We start from the raw sequence: 19507 nt of genomic DNA, 5'->3' as shown, positions 1-19507 counted from the left end.
CAGACAGCTGCCTGCCGGTGGGGAGGCGGGAATCACATCCATCTCTCCAGAATTGGCCTCAACCTGGCTTTTTAGTCCCTGAGGTTGGGCTAATACACAGCTAATTATGAATGTTTCTGGCCCGGGTTCCCTCCCTGAAAAGCTGCCACATTCAGCATGGCTTACGAAGTCCCAGCTATGTCGACAGCCCCCAGATTCCTTGAAGGCTGAGGAGATGCCTCCAATGGCCATTGCCTGCAGGTGCAAGGTGAACATCAGCAGCCCTGCCAGAGTCATGAGTTTCCTGAACCAGAGATCCGCTGGACCTACAGAACATTGGAACACTTCCTTTTCAGCAGAGTTCTGATGCCTTTAGAATTGCAGATTTGTTAAAGCACCAGCTCTTCACAAAACCTTGAAAATGAATGGAGACTGACCAAAAACAAACCCTCCAGGACAATGATGTCTGTAGATGGTCCCACCATGAGCTTGCTCCCTCCCTTCCTCCACCCTCCCAGGCACCCAAACCTGCCCCAGGACCACAAGCACAGGAAGTCATGTTAGGGTGCTTTGGCCACAGGACAGAGGATGGATGGAAGTGGCAGTAAAATAAATAGGTCTTTATAGTCAGAAAGCCATGGTGTGAATCCTGGCCACACCATTTATAACCTGAGTGACTAGGGACAAACTGCTTCATCTCTCTGAGTCTTGGTATTTCCACTGTAAGATAGGGAACGGTATCAGTCCTGAAATGTGGTTATGAGAATTACAGCACAGAATTCAAGGCAGAAGGCCTGACACGGAGCCAAACACATAATAAGCATATAATTTACCTGCCTTCCACAGTCAGGAAAGGAGACATTGAGAAACACATTGAAGATGATGAAGTAATAGGTTTCTAGCTTGAGATCAATGGATGTCAAGAATCCAGCTGTCAAAGCGCCTAGGTTCTGAGGCCATGGTGGTCAGTTGGTTACCAAGCAATGGAGTCTTAGCTATAAGCAGTTTGGTAATTTAAGTTGATGGGGTCCTGGGAAGCCCTCAGCCTCTCCCTCCAATATGTTTCTCTCCCTCGGCTATCAGGGGGTTAAAATTCCTCCATAAGAGCTTCCCTGTAGAGCCGTAGAACTGTTCCTTGTTAGAAGCTGTCAAAGAATGATGACTCTAAGGCACTGATGATGTAGTATCACCCCCATCTCCCATCCCATCAGGAACGCCATAGCCTACGGGATTGAGTAAGACTCCTTGGCAGAGCTCTCAACGCTCTTTAAAATCTAGCTCCATATATAGCTTCCCAGGCTCATCTCCAGCAATGTTTTATGACATTGTCACCACATCACTTGCTTAGTTATCCATCCTCAAACTTGCCATGCCCTTCCACAGCTCCTCACTTTAGCCTTTGCTGTTCCTCTTCCTGAAACACCCTGTCTTGCATGTTCGTCTCATGGACTCAAGTGTTAAGTCTCATCCCAAACACTCAAAACCCCTTGCAGGTGAGTACCATGCTTCTGCCCAGGGCTGAGGAAAGAGGGAAGGGAGAAGGTGGCTGTCATGTCCTGAACACCTGCTACCCTGGCCGAAGCACTGTGCTGGAGGATTCATAGAGGCATACTTACCTGTTTTAATCTGCAGGACAACCCTGGGACTATGTATTTTCTCAATTTAGAGAGAGGAGAGAACTGAGATGTAGGAAGTTAAAGTAACTTCTTTCCCAAAGTTACAGGGTTAGAAAGTATAACAGGGAGATCTAACCCCAAAGCCAGGGCACTTGCCCATTACCTCACACTGCCTCCCTTCACTGTGAAGCATGACAAGTGCCTGAGATGGGGGTTCACAGAGGCTCTGGTGGTCTCATGGCCACCTCTGACACGGGGTTCTGGCTTCTGAACTCACTTCCTTGTGTCTGCCCAGCGGCCTCACAGATGAGTAACCCACCTCCTCCTTACACTTCCCTCTCTTGGCCACCAGTGCCAAGCAGTCACAAGGGTGCTGGACTTCACTCAAGTCATCAAGCCTGATCTCATAGGAAGGGCCATCTAGCACTCTTCCATTGCCAGGGATGTCTGCCTGTGGTCCTTAGGTTAGAGCAGAAAGGAGAGAAAGTAGCTCGTGGTGAAAACAGAAGTCACCAAGGGCCTACTACATGGAAATACTTGGCAAGTAAGTGGCCAAACAGGATGGACCCATCCATGTCAGAGTCACCAAATGTCCTCTCTGCCCAGTAGTTCTAAGCCTCCCTCCTAGGTCTTCTTTCTCGGTTTGTCCCCAGGTTCCATGCTACCCCCTCTGGGCTTGGCACTCCAAGTCCACTCCATGCATCTCACTCTGTCCTCACAGGGCCTCAGGCTCCCGCAATAGCTCCCACGTTTACATCTTCAGCCCTGACCGCCTTCCTTCCTTCCAACCCTGTGATTCCCCTGCTACTAGATATCTTCTCCCAAGTATGCCAGAGGCACGAGTCCAAAATGAGCTTGATCATCCTTCTTCCTCTTCAACAAGCACTTGTTTTTCCTAATTCCTTTATCTTGCATGACAACACCCACCGAGTTGTCCAGGTCATAAACCCAGGTGTGTTATTCTTGACTCCTTCATCTCATCCCTTGCCCATGTTCAATCAGTTACTGAGTTCTGTAGATTAATGTCTCTCTTATCAGTCATTTCCCTCTATTTTTAGACCACTGTTGTAACTCAGGACTTATCTCTTTTTTTTTTAGACGGAGTCTCACTCTGTCACCCAGGCTGGAGTGCAGTGGTGCAATCTTGGCTCACTGCAACCTCCACCTCCCGGGTTCAAACGATTCTTCTGCCTCAGCCTCCTGAGTAGCAGGGACTACAGGTGCACGCCACCATGCCTGTCTAATTTTTGTATTTTTAATAGAGACATGATGTCACCATATTGGCCAGGCTGGTCTTGAACTCTTGACCTCGTGATCCACCCACCTTGGCCTCCCAAAGTTCTGGGATTACAGGCATGAGCCACCGTGCCTGGCCAGGACTTATCTCCTAATGGGTCTCTCTGCTTTCTGCTCCTTTGCAAGTGAACAGCAATGGTAGAATTTGCCAGAACAAATCTTATCTTGTTCTCCCCTTTGCAAACCCCTCAGCACCCCTGTACAACTTTGAGAGACAGACTCTTACTTCTTAAATCCACACATGACACCCTAGGGGATCAGAACACCCCTGCTGTCTAGCCTTGTTTCCTGCTGCTCTCCCAGTCATACAATATGATCCACAGTCCCTAAGCCCCAATCTGTTTCGCACTCTGTGTCACACACACCACTCTCTGCCTCAAGTGCCTTTCTCACCCTGCCCAGCCAACTCTTACTCACTCTTCAAAGCCCAGTCCAGGTGTGGCCTCCTCTGGAAAGCCTTGAATGGTGCCAGTCTGCTTTAAAGGTGGGTTCACTGCTGTCATAGAATAACACATTGCACCTTCTGATCATCCACCTTCACACTTGAACACGGGCTCTGTTTGGTTTATCTTTGGATTGTGTTTGGAATATCATTCATGACTCCTCCCCGCAGGGAGTACTAAAAACAACGCTGCTGAGAGAGTGGTGTGTGTCCCTGTGCAAGTGCACACACACAGGCATGCGCATGCACCTCTGGCTGGCCCAGGTCCTGGCACAGGGCCAATTAATACGTGTTCACCGAATGCACGAAAGAATGGATGGAGGAACGAACGAATGAATCCAGGGAACACCTAAGAATTCCACTAAACTGAACGTTCCTCAAAGAAATACTCAGATGGGAAAATCACTATTTTTTCTTCATACTCACAGTGACAAAATGCCCAGACACTTTCCATCTTCTCCATTAAATGGGTAAAATTGGGCTTCTGGCCACATTGGCCCTGGCAGGATGGAGGAGAGGAGGTGAGGAGTCTTTCTGAATGGTGTATTTTCCTCTCTTGGTTTTCTTAGCTGCCAACTCTAATTCACAAGTTCAGATGCACTGAGGACAACCCAATCCAAAGCATCCCATGCAGGAACCAGGCCCTCTCACCCAGAGCTGTCAGAAAGGCCACTTGGGAATCACTGCATCTCAGACTTGATGTGAATAAGAACCCCTGATGACTTTGCTAAAGCTTTCTTGGCCTCACTTCCAGATTTCCTGATTTGATGGATCTAGAGAGGGGCCCAGAAAACATGATTTTACTGAGCAAGCTTCACAGGTTGTTCTGGTACAAGTTGTTGGTAAATCACACTTTAAAAACACTGCTTTAGGCTGGGCATGGTGGCTCACGCCTGTAATCCCAGCACTTTGGGAGGCTGTGGTGGGTGGATCATGAGGTCAGGAGTTCAAGACCAGCCTGACTAACATGGTGAAACCCTGTGTCTACTAAAATACAAAAATTAGCCAGGTGTGGTGGTGCGCGCCCCGGGAGGTGGAGGTTGCAGTGAGCCAAGATCATGCCACTGCACTCCAGCCTGGGCAAGAGAATGAGACTCTGTCTCACAAAAAAAAAAAAAAAAAAAAAAAAAAAAAAAAAAAAACCTACTGCTTTAGGTGTTTAGAAAAAAGTCCCACCCATTCCTAAGCCAAATATAATTTGCTTCGATTTTTCATAGACGTACTCTGGGATAAAGTGCTCTGAAGATCAAATATATTTAAGATTCTGTTCAGGGCCAATGGAAGCAATCACTTCTCAGCTTGGAGATCCTATTAGGAGAGCAGATGACTTAAGTGTTCAGAAGACTGAGATGCGTTTGGAATATATTCATGACTCCTCCCTGCAGGGGATACTAAAAACAATGCTGCTGAGAGAGTGGTGTGTGTCCCTGTGCGTGTGCACACACACCTCTGCACGTGGACGTTCATCTCATCTTCTACAAACACGATTTTGTCACCTATTTCACCATTTGGGGTAAAACTTAACCCATTTTAGAATAAAATCAAATTTTGGGGTCTAATACAGAGGGAGAGGGGTTGTGTAGAAGGAAAACAACACATTTGTGTTTCCACTGTACATTATAAATATGAAGATGTAAGAAACTCTCTGGAGCCTTGCTATTCATACGCAGAAAAAGCTAAGTTTCATCTACATATTCCTGTACACATACACATTTAATGTTGTTCTAAGTGAAGAAAAATCACAATTTAAAATTATTAGCATGAATGTTATCATTTCTCTTTACATTGAACGATGCCAGTTATAAGTGCAAATATAAGAGCATTGAACTCACATGTGAAGTCACTTCAAATACAGTTGTATTTCATAGCTTATACATGCATTTTTATTTTATTCTGACCAGAAGAGTGGAAACCCTGCACAGAACAAACTCAACTGTTTCTATTTCACTCTTAATATGTGCATTTTCTGCCAGCGCTCTATGGAAGCTGGCAGTTTCCATAATACCTTGTACTGGCTTAGAGTCTCTCTGAACTCTCACCAGAATTCTGCACTCATGGGCATCATGAATCCTGTGTGTGAATGGGGCATCCCCAGATGTGTGCATACTCCATTGTCCCATTAGATTTCACTTGTAAAACACAAGTTCAAAAAAAATTATCAAAAACTTCAAGATGGCAACACCAGATCATTAAAGCAAGAACAAGCGCCTTCTGAGTGCAGTGCCTTGTGCAGTTGTCCAGGCTGCATGCCCAAAAAGGTGGCCCTGTAAGTCCTGTGAAGTCTATGGCAGACAAGTGTGAGAGATCTAGGGGTGAGAGGCTCTTGACCTACATCAGCAAAGGTGAAGGAGAGAAAAACTGCATTAGGGGTGAGCTGCACTTTCGAAGACAGTAGGGCAGGGATGAATGAAGCCAACTGCCCAGGAAGGCTTCCTGGAAGGCCAGAGGGTCCACGAAAGGGGCAGAGGGTTGGAGTAAGTGACGAATGCCAACTGGGGAGGAGATCAAACCCATAGCACAAGAACTCCAGCCTGAAGTGCCCAGCAGGGAACCTTACGGAAAGTCACTGGGGAGCCCCAGGGGAAGATAAGGTGGCCGCTGTACAGCAGCCATCCAGATGGCCCCAATGCCACATCAAATCTGCACCAGCCAAGGGAGGCCTTCTCTGCCCCATCTCTGCTCTCTTCTGCCTCCACCTCCAACTCTGCAGGCATCAGGAGCCACAGCTGGAGGACAGTGGAGGAGAAGTCAAGAATAAGGCTGGGGAAGCAGAAAGAAGCCATCGTGTGTCCAACCAACTTCAGTCTTTCTGTTCTAAAGGAGGTCCCAGCAGGGGGACAGCAGAAGATTTAACTTTGAAACAAGTTCATGGTTTTATTGCACTAGATGGGACATTTCAATTACAGAAAAGGAACTGTTCCCATAATAAAAAAGACACTAGAGGATGTTCCACTACCTCAAAGTGACCGGAGCACACATGCTCATGTTTGGCTTGAATAAACAGAGTTAATGTGTTTTCAGCTCATTCAAAGAAATGTTTTCCTCTGCATACATACACACACACACACACACACACACACACACTACACACATCACACACACAACTCTGCCATGTGCATCCTCTAAGTTCACCTAACCATCTATCCACAGATATACTTGTGTCACCTTTTCTACCATTTCAGATAAAAAGCTAACTCATAGAAGAATAAAATCAAATCTCAAAGTCTAATGAGGAAAAGGGGCTGTGTAAAGGAAAAAAATCATGTTCTCACCTTCACTGTATGTTATGAATATAAAAATTTAACATAAGGAACTCCCTGGAGCGTAGCTTTCTTCCACACTTCTATGAGTTTTTTTGTTTGTTTGACTGGTTGGTTGGCTTGTCTGTTTTTGTTTGCTTGCTTGCCATTTGATTGGGTTTTTTTTAGTGATAGGGTGATCATTGTGTCCAGATGTGGACTTGAACCCCTAGCAACGTTCCCAGCACAGAATCTAGGGGATGTTTTCTTAGGCAGTCTAAGACTACCGAGTACAGTTCTTTTACTTGAAAACATTAAAATGCCTTTAGATTCTCCAGTTCAAAAAAAGTATGTGCATTAAAAAAACAAATTACTAATATAATATATCCTCACCAAGGTGCCCAACTGAAGATTTCTGACCACTTCAACCTGGTGGATTCTGGTGCTTAATCCTGAATCCAAAGAAATAAAATGAGCTGTGAAGAAAGAACTAACATAAAGTGTATGTATTTCCTATTTATTTTAAAGTGAGAGGAATTTTATTCCTCAACCGTTTTATATCATGGGAAAAATTATTCTTTTCTGGATTTTAAAACTTCTTATCTACTTGCAACACGAAAACAGGTTTTTAGGGTTTTCTCAGGATTTATAGTTCTACAACATAAATAACTCAGCATAAATAAAGGTATTAAATCATCATATATTCAGAGCTTTTGGGGAAAATTAATTGTATTTCCAACAATAATAACATTCAAAACCTTTATATTTCTACCTTAGGCTCCAACACAAGTCTTCCTTCAGACCTCTTGAATGATCATCTTCCTAACAAAGCAACAACAATGGCAATTGCAATGAATAACTGTATCAAATATCATTTTTGAGGTCTTTCTACGTGCCAGGCTCTATGTGAAAGGCTTCATTTGTATTGACCACTCAGTTCTCACCAAAACCCCATGAATTTTACAGATGTAGAATCCAAGGCCAGATTGGTCCCCCAGTCTGTTGCAGTTCACTGAGCTAGGATGCAGCAGGATGAGGAGGCAGCCCCAGGCAGGCTGGTGCTACAGTGGTGTTTGGAACACCTCCTCTGGGTGACTGAAGACCACGCCTCTACTTGGAGGGATTCATAATATCATTGGCACCAGAAGTTCACAGATTTCACAGACAGGTGCGAGTTAATGATATGGGTTCTAGACCCAATATTTTACTAAATCACACAGTGGATCTTAAGAGAGGCATTTAAAGAGTTTCCCCATCTGGGTAATGGAGATAATGGGAGGAGCCCTACCAACTGCAGAATGTTGATATGGAGTCAAAAGAGCAAAAAAGTGTGATCCTTAAATCAAATATCTAGTTCTTAATAACTCATTATCTTTAATGCTTCAAAACCTTTGTAAAAACATTTCAACTGTTGAGATAAGTGCTAATTTAATGAAAGGTGTATTAGTCCATTCTCATGTTGCTATAAGGACAGAGACTGGGTAATTTATAAAGGAAATAAATTAAATTGGCTCACAGTTCTGCAGGGCTGGGGAGGGCTCAGGAAACTTACAATCATGGTGGAAGGAAAGCAAACACATCCTTCTTCCCAAGTGGCAAGAGAGAGAAGAATGAGAGCCAAGCGTAGGGGGAAGCCCCTTGTAAAACCATCAGCTCTCGTGGTAACTTACTATCACAAGAATAGCCTGGGGGAAACCACCCCCATAATTCAATTACCTCCCACTAGGTCCCTCTCACCACACTTGGGGATTATGGGAACTACAATTCAAGATGAGATTTGGGTGAGGACACAGCCAAACCACATAGGAAGGAGGGAAGAGAAGAAGAAAAGGAGAGAGAAAGGAAGGGAGGAAAAATGGAGAAACTAAGATTAAAACAAAACCCCCAGTGAAGAAATGGCAGAACTGAGATTAGAATCCAATCTTTCACTCAAAAACCTAATATGAGAATAAATTGTGATATTTGCCTTTTAATTTAGTTTGTGGTAGTTTTTGAAATGCGGTTGACTTCTTTGGACATTTCAGAGGAAATCTCACCCTTGGAAATGCCTTACACACGTCATGGCCATGCTGGAAGAAAAATGGGGATTATAATCACCATCTCATGAAAGATACACTCAATATAACAGAAAGATCATGCTTAGTTAAATTAAGTTGCTCCATGAAGACTTACCTGATAAAGATGCATACAAACTGAAAAGAACTGGTGTTCTCCAGTGTTGAGCAAAGCCTCATGTCTTCCTGATTTCCCACCGTGTCTCAGGTTTGAGGTTTCTGTAGGGAGAATAATGCTATCACCTCAGAGCCAAAGGCTGCTGGAAGGCCACGTGTCACTCTCATAAGCCCACTCATTATTATTATTGGTGTTGTTCTTGCCCTCATTATTTTCATTATTTATTAGTGGCCTTGTTCTTACAGTGAGTAAATTATTCTCTGGAAGTAATCTGTTCCCCCAGGTGAGTGAATAAAGACTTCCTCTTTTCAGAGTAAATGCTTTTTTTTTTTTTTTTTTGGGGCCAAAATGCATACCACTCCCTTACAGTGGCCATTTCATAATGTGATTGAACCTAACTGTATCATCTGCTGAAGGAGGAGGGTCACCAAAATGGCAGCCCCCACGTTTCCTAACCCCCTGTGAAAGCCCCCAACACAGAAAGGAAAGGATAGCTGTGAACTACGGGAAATGCCTAGCAGATCAACAAAACCCCGCCTAGGAGAAAACAATCATTCATTCCCTCAAGAATTGCCCACCTCCACCACCTCACAGGTCTGAAATTGCAGAATGCCAGTGTCTCCAGGGGCCAGGCAGATGACAGAAGCTCAGGCGACTCACACATGTGAAGCAGGGGAATGCTGCAAGTCGTGGGGACATTAGTGTTCCTCTCTCACTGCAGTGTTAGTGTTGCCAGCCTCTCAAATGTTTTCAAGAGATGCAGGAAGTCGAGACTTTTGGGTGAAATGGTACACTCTTCAAATTTGTAACTTTTTTTTTTTTTTTTTTTTTTTTTTTTTTGTGAGACGGAGTCTCGCTCTGTCGCCCAGGCTGGAGTGCAGTGGCGCGATCTCAGCTCACTGTAAGCTCCGCCTCCCGGGTTCACGCCTTTCTCCTGCCTCAGCCTCCCAAGTAGCTGGGACTACTACAGGCACCCGCCACCACACCCGGCTAATTTTTTGTATTTTTAGTAGACAGAGGGTTTCACCGTGTTAGCCAGGATGGTCTTGATCTCCTGACCTTGTGATCCGTCCGCATCAGCCTCCCAAAGTGCTGGGATTACAGGCGTGAGCCACCACGCCCGGCCTTCAAATTTGGTAACGATTTTGTTCTAATTTAATACATTGTATGGGCCAAAGAAAAGCCAGTTTTTGGCCAATCATGTGATAGCACTTCAAGCGGGCTTCTGCATAACTGAAGGAACAGCCTGTCCAGTAGGTGACCAGTGATCAGAGGCATGGATATTAGTCCAGTGCAGGATGGCATTTGAATGCTCTTCATATTTGAAACTCTGAATTTAATAAAATTACCCTGACAGGCTTCAATGCATGCAGCCACTGGAAAAACCTGTCTGCCAGTGGGGTGGGAGGGGTTGAATGCTAACTTCTCTGAACCTCAGTTTCTCCAGCTATAGAATAGTAGGGAAGACAATAGTACTTATAAGTTTACTGTAGGGATTAAAATGCAGTAATACAAAAAATGAGTCAGACTAGAAACCTCATGGTAGGTGTTCCGTAATCTTAGTTCCCAGCTCCAGGCAAACAGCTATGTGACCTCGGGCATGTCCCTTTATTTTTCTGGACTACAAATGCACAAGCGCTGGGTTTGGGCCACGTTATCTCTGTAGCTTCTTGTGTGTTGCTGTTCTGGGATCCCCTGAGGACGGCCTTCCGCTCCCTAACGGTGCGGCCCTGTTGACATTCTGTTCTCTGGATAATTGCTAGGATGGCTTTACCAACACGGTTACCTCAGAATTGAAATCCAGCAAAGGAGTCATTAGCAGTTTAACTGCATTTAAAATATATATATATATAAGATCTCCAGATCTCCCACAATGCTATCTAAAGTACAAACAATTGTCATTTAAGTTTTGACATAATTATAACATTTAAGGTTAAAATGTTCACTGCTCGATAATCCTTCCTGAGTAATTGCAGTGTTTCTAGCTGAACTGGAGGCTGATAATTGACTTGCCTGGAGGTTGCTAGGGAAGCACTAACTTCACAGGATGAGTGAAGGGAATTAAATCATAGGACCTCGAAGAGACTGTCATGTCTTTCAAAGAATAACCCAGTTAACTACAGCAGGGAGGGGCAGAGCAGGGAGCGCTGGAGCAAATCCAGCTCCCCACCAGAGCGAGACGTGCTATGCAGTGACCAAAGCAGCTGCCGCTGTGCCCGGGGAAAGATGCCATTCATCACACCCCTCTGACCCCCTCCATATGTGATGCTATTGCTACACTCCATCATCATCATCACATCTCCCCAGGTACCAGTCAGTTTTTGCGGCAAAACAACACAAAATCTCTGCCGCGTGACAGTATTATTTCTCACTCTGGTCTGTGGGTCTGCTGGGTTGGCCACCCCTGGGGTTCACTCCAGGTCTGCTCCACGTGTCCATCATCCTCAGGCTTCCTGGACACAGTCCTCTCGTGGTGATGGCAGACAGCCTGAGGACAAGCAGATACACACAAGGCCTCCTCGGACCTCAGCGCAGACTGGCGCACTGAAACTTCCACCCAATTCTACAGGCTGGAACAGCCACATGGGTAAGCCCAGCCTCAGAGGGAATGGAGGGGGATAGCCTCCTCCCATGGTGGGACAGGGGAGTGAATATTTGCTGAACAGTCATCTAATCTATTGCGCCCCTGATTACCTTGAGCCTCTGAGGACATGAATTATTCTTATTCCCTCCCCAGCACACTGCCCAGCGTAGCTCTAGAAAAGGTGACTCTGACTATTTACTGAAATCCACTCCAATGATACCCAGTGGTGGGGCACTCAGGCCATAGGCTATGATAATATGGAAGTCCAGGTAGGCAAGCTGGCATCAGGGAAGTCTGTTAGAAATGAATAGAGCTCCAGCTATATTACACTTTTCTGAGAAGTGGGCTGTAAAAGGAAGTAGTGTCAGGTCTAAAAGTTCTGGAGCCACAGGCCAGTGATTAAACTGTGCACAGAAGAACAGTGACAATATCCAGGGCTGAGGTGGCCACAGGGCTCAAGAACAAGCAGATGCTTAGTCCTGAGAGCCGTGACAGCAGGCAGGAGCAGAACCACAGCAGGGCCAGGATTCCTGAGCAGGACGGGGCTTTCTCTTAAGCTCAGATGGTCCTAGTACTCTGGGGCTTGGCAGCATGGTGAGCTGCAAAGATGTGGGCTTTAGTATTGCAGACACCTAGAGCCTTTCATCTATCTAATCAGGTAAGCTTTCTAACCTTCAAAACTTGACTTCTTCATCTGCGAAATGGGACTAACACCCTTTACTTCAAACTGTTTTACTGAGGTTTAAATCGGATGACGTGTTTAAGGTGCTTGGTTTATGATACATGTTCCAAAACATGTTAGCTCTGCCTGGGCCTGCCTCTTGCACTGGTGCATAGATTGCATGTGGGTCCAGTGGCAGAGGCATGGAGAGAAGAGTTAAGTGGGCCTCTAACCAACTGTATTTATTAGACACAAGTCCTTTAGGCTGAACATTTGTGTTGCTGCAAAACAAGTTCAAAAGGTCTTGTCCTTCTCTTCCCAAGAGGCGCTAATTGCAAACTGATCATTTCTCTTTCTCTTCCCAATATACAGTGATTTAAGATATTATCAGAAACAGGTCCAGTCCTGTCTTAGTCCAATCAGGCTGCTATAGCAAATTACCATATAGACCGGGTGCCTAAAACAACAAATATTTATCTCTCACAGTTCTGGAGGCTGGAAGTCTGAGATCGTGGTGCCAGCATGATTCTCGGTAAAGTCCTTCTGAGTTGCAGACGGCTGACTCTTGCTGTGGCCTCCCATGGTGGAGAATCAGCTAGCTAGCTCTCTGGCCTCTTATAAGGACACTAATTCCGTCCATGAGGGCTTCACCCGCAAGACTGAATTGTCTTCCAAAGGCCCTATCTCCTAATACCATCACCTTGGAACTAGGATTTCAACATAGGAATTTGAGAGGGAAAAACATTACACCATAGTGGGTCCCTTCACCTCCAAATAATAATACTTTGTATATGATGAAGGGTTTTTCTCCTCTGGTCTCTCATGGAACTGTCAAAGCCATCCAAGGAAAGACAGGTGTTATAGACTGAATATGTACGTCCCCCTATAATTCATATGTTGAAACCCAAACCCCCACAGTGAAGCTATTTGGAGATGGAGCCTTTGGGAGATAATTAGATTGAGAAGAGATCATGAAGGTTGGGCTCCCATCATGGGATCAGTTTCTTTATAAGAAGAGGAAGGAAAAACTAGAGCTCGCTTGCTCTCTCTACCATGTGAGGGCACAGTGGGAAGGAACCATCTGCATGCCAGGAAGAGGGCCTTCACCAGGGCTGAATTGGCCAGCATCTTGATCATAGACTTCCAGCCTTCAGAATCATGAGGAACAAATGTCTGTTTAAGCCACCCAGCTTATGATCTTCTCTTATGGCAGCCCAAATTGATGAAGACAACATGTAATATTGTCTGCCTTTCCAAGATGAGAAAAATGAGGCTGAGATTGGTTAATAAGTGACTTTCTTGAAATCATACAGGACAGTCCTTCCATTAGTAATTGACTTCCTGTAAGCCAGAAGCTATTTAACACACAAATCCTTCTGAAAGAGGAATTGCACTCCAAGGCTTTCTGTCACCTTCTTGAGGTCATGCTCACCTGGTCAGGGGATTTTGACAAGTCATGACAACCAATTGTTTCCTCAAAAATACTCAGAACTCATCCATTTGGCAGCCTGACAGTATTTTAAAAGAAATGCCCATTGTTCAGTATCTTGAGGAATGATATTAATGGACCCAAATTTAAGTGGAAGATCATGCAAAATGTAGAACTGGCTATCTCCTAGGAAACTGGAAACAGGGAAGGAAACAAGATAAAAACCACCGCCGATGTGATGTTTCGGGAAGGAAAGGGTGAGGGCAGTAATATCCTTTCTGGGTTTTCGTTTGCTTGTTTTTATAGCACATACGTTCCTATCATTCTGCTAAAATTCTTCATATATCTAATAGTTTTATCTTGGAAGGAAAGGGTCAACAGCTTATTGTCGCCTTTCCTCTAGCCTCAGGGGAGCCCAAGATTTGATCTTCAGGTAAATCCTTCTTGCAACACTAACTTAAGGAATTCATAGAGGCATAATGGATCCAATATAACTGCTATACACAGATTCAGCTCCAGGGCCTTATTACTGAGGTTGCTTAGTTCATAACCTACAATTGATGAGTAAGTGGTAGCTGATAAGATATGGCTGAACTGAGAATAGACTCCGGTCAGCAACCCCTGAGAAAGGAGTAGCAAGGCGTAAAAGCCACAAGTCCCCAGAACTGATCGCTGTCTGTGCCCACTAAGCTTTGTTTGTGACCATAAATATTACAAGTATACACTGATTTCAAGATATGCTTGGGGACTGCCAAGACCTCCGTTATGTTGTTGATGTGTGTGCTGTGCTAGTGCCTTTCATGTTCTTTCTTAAAGTTAAATTAGTGCTGGGTGAAGCCCATAGTGTCTCATGAGTTCAGCAGTCAGTGTGAACCCCAAACCATTGCCGTCAGTCAAGCAGACTGGGCAGTGGGATCCTAGACCAGTTCTCAAAAAGGGAACTCCACTGGTATTGCACCATTAGCTGTAGGTACTCTTGATTGCCATTACCCTCCTCCTCCTCTCTCTAATAGAATTCCTAGGGGTTGGGCACTCCAGGGGAAAGATGGATCCAGCCTCAGCTGAATCACATGCCAACCAAGGCTGTCAAATTCCTCTTGCTGGTGAAGGTTGGTGGGTAGGCATTTAATCAGCTGGCTAGATAGAACAAGAAGGGAGGGCCTCAAAGATTCCCAAGAAAGTGATCCTTTCTTTTTAAGAAGGAAGACTTGGAAGAGGTGGCATCTTTTTGCATCTGGACATTGCGAGGTCTAAATGTGATCGCTGGAAAGCAGTTGCCACTTATGAGCAAGAGGGAACCATCCAGAGGTCTAAGGTGGCACACTGAGGAGAGTAGCTATTAGCAAGGAAAACTCCTTTTGATGTGATTGCTGTGCTTCTCCTTGTGACAGACCTACAGCTGCGCTACTACTAAGCTTCTTCTTATATGCAATAATACACTTTCTTATCATTCCAGCAAACTTGGATTACTGTCTTCTCTTACAGCCAAGAGTGCCCTAACCCACAAGGTCAGTAACTGATGGAAAACTTGAGCAAACCATTATCTCCCCAGCTCCACCACTTAATGACCCTGTGTGGTCAGTGTATCAGTCCATTTTCATGCTTCTGATAAAGACATACTTGAGACTGGGTAATTTATAAAGAAAAAGAGGTTTAATGGACTCACAGTTCCAGGTGGCTGGGGAGGCCTCACAATCATGGCAGAAGGCGAAAGGCACATTTTACATGGTGGTAAACAAGAGAGAATTACAGCCAAGAGAAAGGAGAAACCCCCTATAAAATCATCAGATCTCATGAGACTTATTCACTACCACGAGAACAGTATGGGGGAAACTGCCCACATGATTCAATTATCCCCCACCAGCTCCCTCCCACAACAGATGGGAATTATCGGACCTACAATTCAAGATGAGATTTGGGTGGAGACACAGCCAAACCATATCAGTCGGTGTGCCAGACAGGGACACTGACCACACAGGGTCAGTAATGTTAGTTATCATAATGGGATAATCTGGTCTGGAGATGGAATGGCATCAGGAAACCAGGGGCAGAAAGTTCCCAGTATGGAAGCAGAGACCAGAGGGGACCCGCTATCAAAGCAGATGGGAGTGCTCAATTCCACTAAGTCAGGCATCTCTGTTGCCATTGATTTTGCACTGACCCAGCAAGCCTACGGTCATCTGACAGCACCAGGTTTGAAAACTCCCAGGTAAATATACGCAGTTTATTTGGGGAGAATTACTGGCATAATATGAGAGCCTATTTGTGTATGGGTATTGAACAGGGGAATTCAAAATGTATGGGCTATGAAAATCCTAACCACTGGGGACTCTGGATCAACTCAAGTCACACCCAGGAGATAACTGCTAACTCTTCTACACTAAGGGCCAGCTCTGCAGAGGGAAAAGTATTTTTTCATATCCTAGAATTGAGGTCCTGATCATATAATTGACTTACATATTACATATAACAATGCAGCATTTGATCTAATTGAAAAGTAGCTACTGGAAGTGAAGGTGGTTTTCCACAAGAAGAATAGCTGGTATTATCAGGAATAACAGTGAGGTCACGGGGCATTGAGTTGAGTCAGTTTGTTCGGACACTTACATATTTGATTTTCATGCCTCTTTTATTCTAAGATGCATAATCCATGTCACCCAACATGGAGCTGGACTACCAACTACTCTTCTTTTGAAAGCTATGCTAATTTGAGACATTCTTACCGGGCGCACGGTGTGGGTATGGGTTACAGAGAATGTGGATGATCTATTTCTCAGGAAACCTCTGAAAAGGAGGACAGTCACCCATCTGTCTGAGATTTTGCAGAGCAACAGGCCTGTGGGCAGGCTCGAGGATGGATGAGCCAATCTGCCAAAGGGAAAAGCAGGCAGAGTTGGAGAGAGGAGTTTAAAAAGCTGTTTTGCAAATGCTTCTCTCAGGCAGGAAACTGCTCTATAACCACCACAAGTTTCTGAAGGTTTTTTTTTAATTTAGTCTTTCTTCTATACCTTGGTTTTATATGCACACAAATAGACATAGAGACAAGGTCAAGGAACTTCCTCAGAAAGTCTTCTACCTGTCTCTATTATGCTTTAGTCAGCCAAGATATCTTTCCAGGGCACCAATCAAATTAAATAACCTGAGTATCCATGAATTACATCTATAACTTGCACCACTTAGAACTGTCCACAGGTCTCCTTATAATGGCTATAGAAGAGACTCTTCCTCTTTAGGATGGATAAGCTGGCATCTCCACTTGACCAAGTGGTGCTATCTTCAAGGCATTTACCTTTTTTGAAAGGCCTCTTGCCTCTTTGGGACCTGGAGGAGAGTTGAGCATTCCATAACCTTAAAGAGGCAAATGAAAGTAAATCTGTGTGCAAAGGTTGCGAATCTCAAGCGATGCCCTCTCCACAGCTTAAACCACAGGATCTTGACTTGACTTGGCCCTAAAACTTTTTCTTGTAGTCCACACATTCAGAACAAAGAAAAAAGGATTTAGAGCTCATTGCATACCTACAATGAACCAGACACATTTGGTGTAAGTTTTGCAGGTAAATTTCAGGAAAGAGCTCACTTTCAAGAAAAGTTAAATACCTTGCACAAGATAAACAACATACTGAATTCTTAGGTACTACCTAGAGCACTGTGCATGAATTATCTCATTGAACTCTTATACAAACCTAGGCAATACCTATCTACTCATCCTCACTTCACAGGTAAGGATTTTAAGGCTTAGAGATATATAGCTTGCCCAAATAGGTGGCAGGGTTGGATGCAAGCATAGAAGTCTGATGGCAGGGCTACTGACTCCCATTGGGTCCCTACACAGCCAGTAAAGGGAAAAGACCCAATTCTCAGCCAAGTATGTCTGACTCCTGCAGGGAGATTCCCTTCACTGCATCATATTGCATCTCAGAAAGAAGATAATGCAATTGTCTGGGAAAGTCAGATATATTGAAGGTTTGCCATGCAAATTTCAGGCATTGGATCTTAAGGGATGGAATGGACATTACACAGCACATGCAGACTCTCTCATCATCACTTTCCATTCTAGTACTTCTCTTCCCCTGCCCCTGGCAGCCCCATTTCCCCTCAGAAAGAGACCACTAGGGTTAGAAGGGACCAGAGGCTGGATGCGGTGGCTCACGCCTGTAATCCCAGCACTTTGGGAGGCCGAGGGGAACAGATCACAAGGTCAAGAGATCGAGACCATCCTGGCCAACATAGTGAAACCCCACCTCTACTAAAATACAAAAAAAAAAAAAATTAGCCGGATGTGGTGATGGGTGCCTGTAGCCCCAGTTACTCGGGAGGCTGAGGCAAGAGAATCACTTGAACCCAGGAGGCAGAGGTTGCAGTGAGCTGAGATCATGCCACTGCACTCCAGCCTGGGTGGCAGAGTGAGGCTCTGTCTCAAAAAGGAAGACGAAGAAGGAGAAGGAGAAGAAGAAGAGGAGGAGGAAGCGGAAGAGGAAGAGGAAGAAAGAGGAGCGTGACTCCTCTAGACTCGCACCATAGGCCAGGAGTCAAATCACTGTTGCAAGCCCTAGTCTTAATCTAGAGGAGGACATGGCTCTTTCTCTCTGGCTGGGGATCAAAATGACCTCTACTGCTTGTTTAAATACAGAACCACCCCCCATCAGACCTCACTCATGATCCCCCAGTCAAAATCTCCAAGGTAAGCCACAGGCATCTGTACTTTTAAAAAATTTTCCTCAGGGCTTTGAGTGATATTTTTCTGTATACTTCTGCATTATTTGAATCTCTCACAATGAAAATGAAACTATTTTTTTCTAAAATAAAGTAAATGAATCACAGTGTGGTGTGTATGTGCATATGTGGCTGTCTCCCAAGCCTACCAAGTCTTCTGATGTGTGACCAGATTTCAGGCCTGCTGCTGCTGCTGTTCCATTTATTCCAGGCTGTTGCTGCCCAAAGCTTTGACCTACTGCTTCTATTAAGCCTTTTAATGAAAATCTAAGAAGTAGTATCTACCCTGACAACGGAGACCAGAGAAAGAGAAAAGATCTACAATAAAAGTGAATTAAGGTGCAGTTTAAAATACAGGAAAGGGCACAGACTTTGAAGTCAAAAAGCCCTGGGTTTGGATCTGCACCTGCCAGTGTTGCTGGCTCAGCATTTTTGGACAAATCGCTTAACTGCCCTGAGCCTTGCTTTTCTAGCTAAACTCTGGAGATAATAATTCCTGTCTTGCAGGATGATGGCAAGAATTCAACACAATAATGCATATAGCATGCCTAATGCATACTCAATGCTAACAAAATGGTAGCTATTATATCATTAGTCTCATAGAAATTATTATCATTATTATTATCAAAATTTTCAAAAGTAATTTTTATTAGCATTAATAACCCTTCATTTCCAAAGAATGAGTGGGAAAGAAAGAAAAGACATTTCAGAAGACTTTAAATGACTAGGAAGGAACAACTTACAAAGTATTCAAGTACAGCAAGCACTGCAGGCCACTGCAGAGACTTCTCCACACTTCTGGAGAGCTATTTGATCCACCTTTTTTTATGATGTGAGTTCACAAGGCAAGATCCCGCATTCCTTCTACAGCTGGTCTAAGGCCAAGCACAAGGGTGGCACTCAATAACACAATCTTATCTCCTCTCTCTTTTGAGAACTGCCTCAAGAGAAGAAAATCAACCACTCTCCAGGTAATTTTTGTGGAAGAAAGGCAGCATCAAAAATTGGAAGGTGCTTGTTTAACTTTCCAAAGAAAGACGCATCATGATCTTTTCACGTTCTGTGGCATGTGTAGCATCAGATCATATCAATGGAGAGTGCAATGGCATCAGAAGGAGGAAAGGGGAATCCAGCAGAAGGGTCCATCTCCTGCAAGTGAATTATCAGTGGGGACTGGCCTGCTAAAGTCATCTTGTCATACCATGACAAAAGGAGGCCATCCAAGGAGCTCCTGCTAGAGACAGATTCAGAGGAAATCAGTCTGATGGATGACAGTGGGCTGTGGAAGCATCTGCGGAAAGTCAGTGCTAAATAGCAGGAGGAGGAAATAATAAAGAGGGCATCACAAGACAAGTTGCTGGATGAAAAAATATCCT

At 44.5% G+C, this 19507-nt stretch overlaps 1 long non-coding RNA gene across 3 annotated transcripts in view; it reads right to left on the bottom strand.

Annotated features, from left to right (window-relative positions):
• LOC134807968 (uncharacterized) overlaps positions 1–19507 on the bottom strand; it is a 512919-nt gene that overhangs the window by 193972 nt on the left and 299440 nt on the right. For all 3 annotated transcript variants that reach the window (XR_010149710.1, XR_010149709.1, XR_010149711.1), the window contains one exon: positions 8745–8845. This is a non-coding gene — a long non-coding RNA (uncharacterized LOC134807968). Of the gene's footprint in view, positions 1–8744; positions 8846–19507 lie in introns of those variants that run through there.

The sequence above is a fragment of the Pan troglodytes genome, chromosome 13 (assembly GCF_028858775.2).
Source record: "Pan troglodytes isolate AG18354 chromosome 13, NHGRI_mPanTro3-v2.0_pri, whole genome shotgun sequence".
NCBI lineage: Eukaryota > Metazoa > Chordata > Mammalia > Primates > Hominidae > Pan > Pan troglodytes.
Note: the sequence above shows the minus strand (reverse complement) of the source record. Positions and strands in the feature narration are given on the sequence as shown.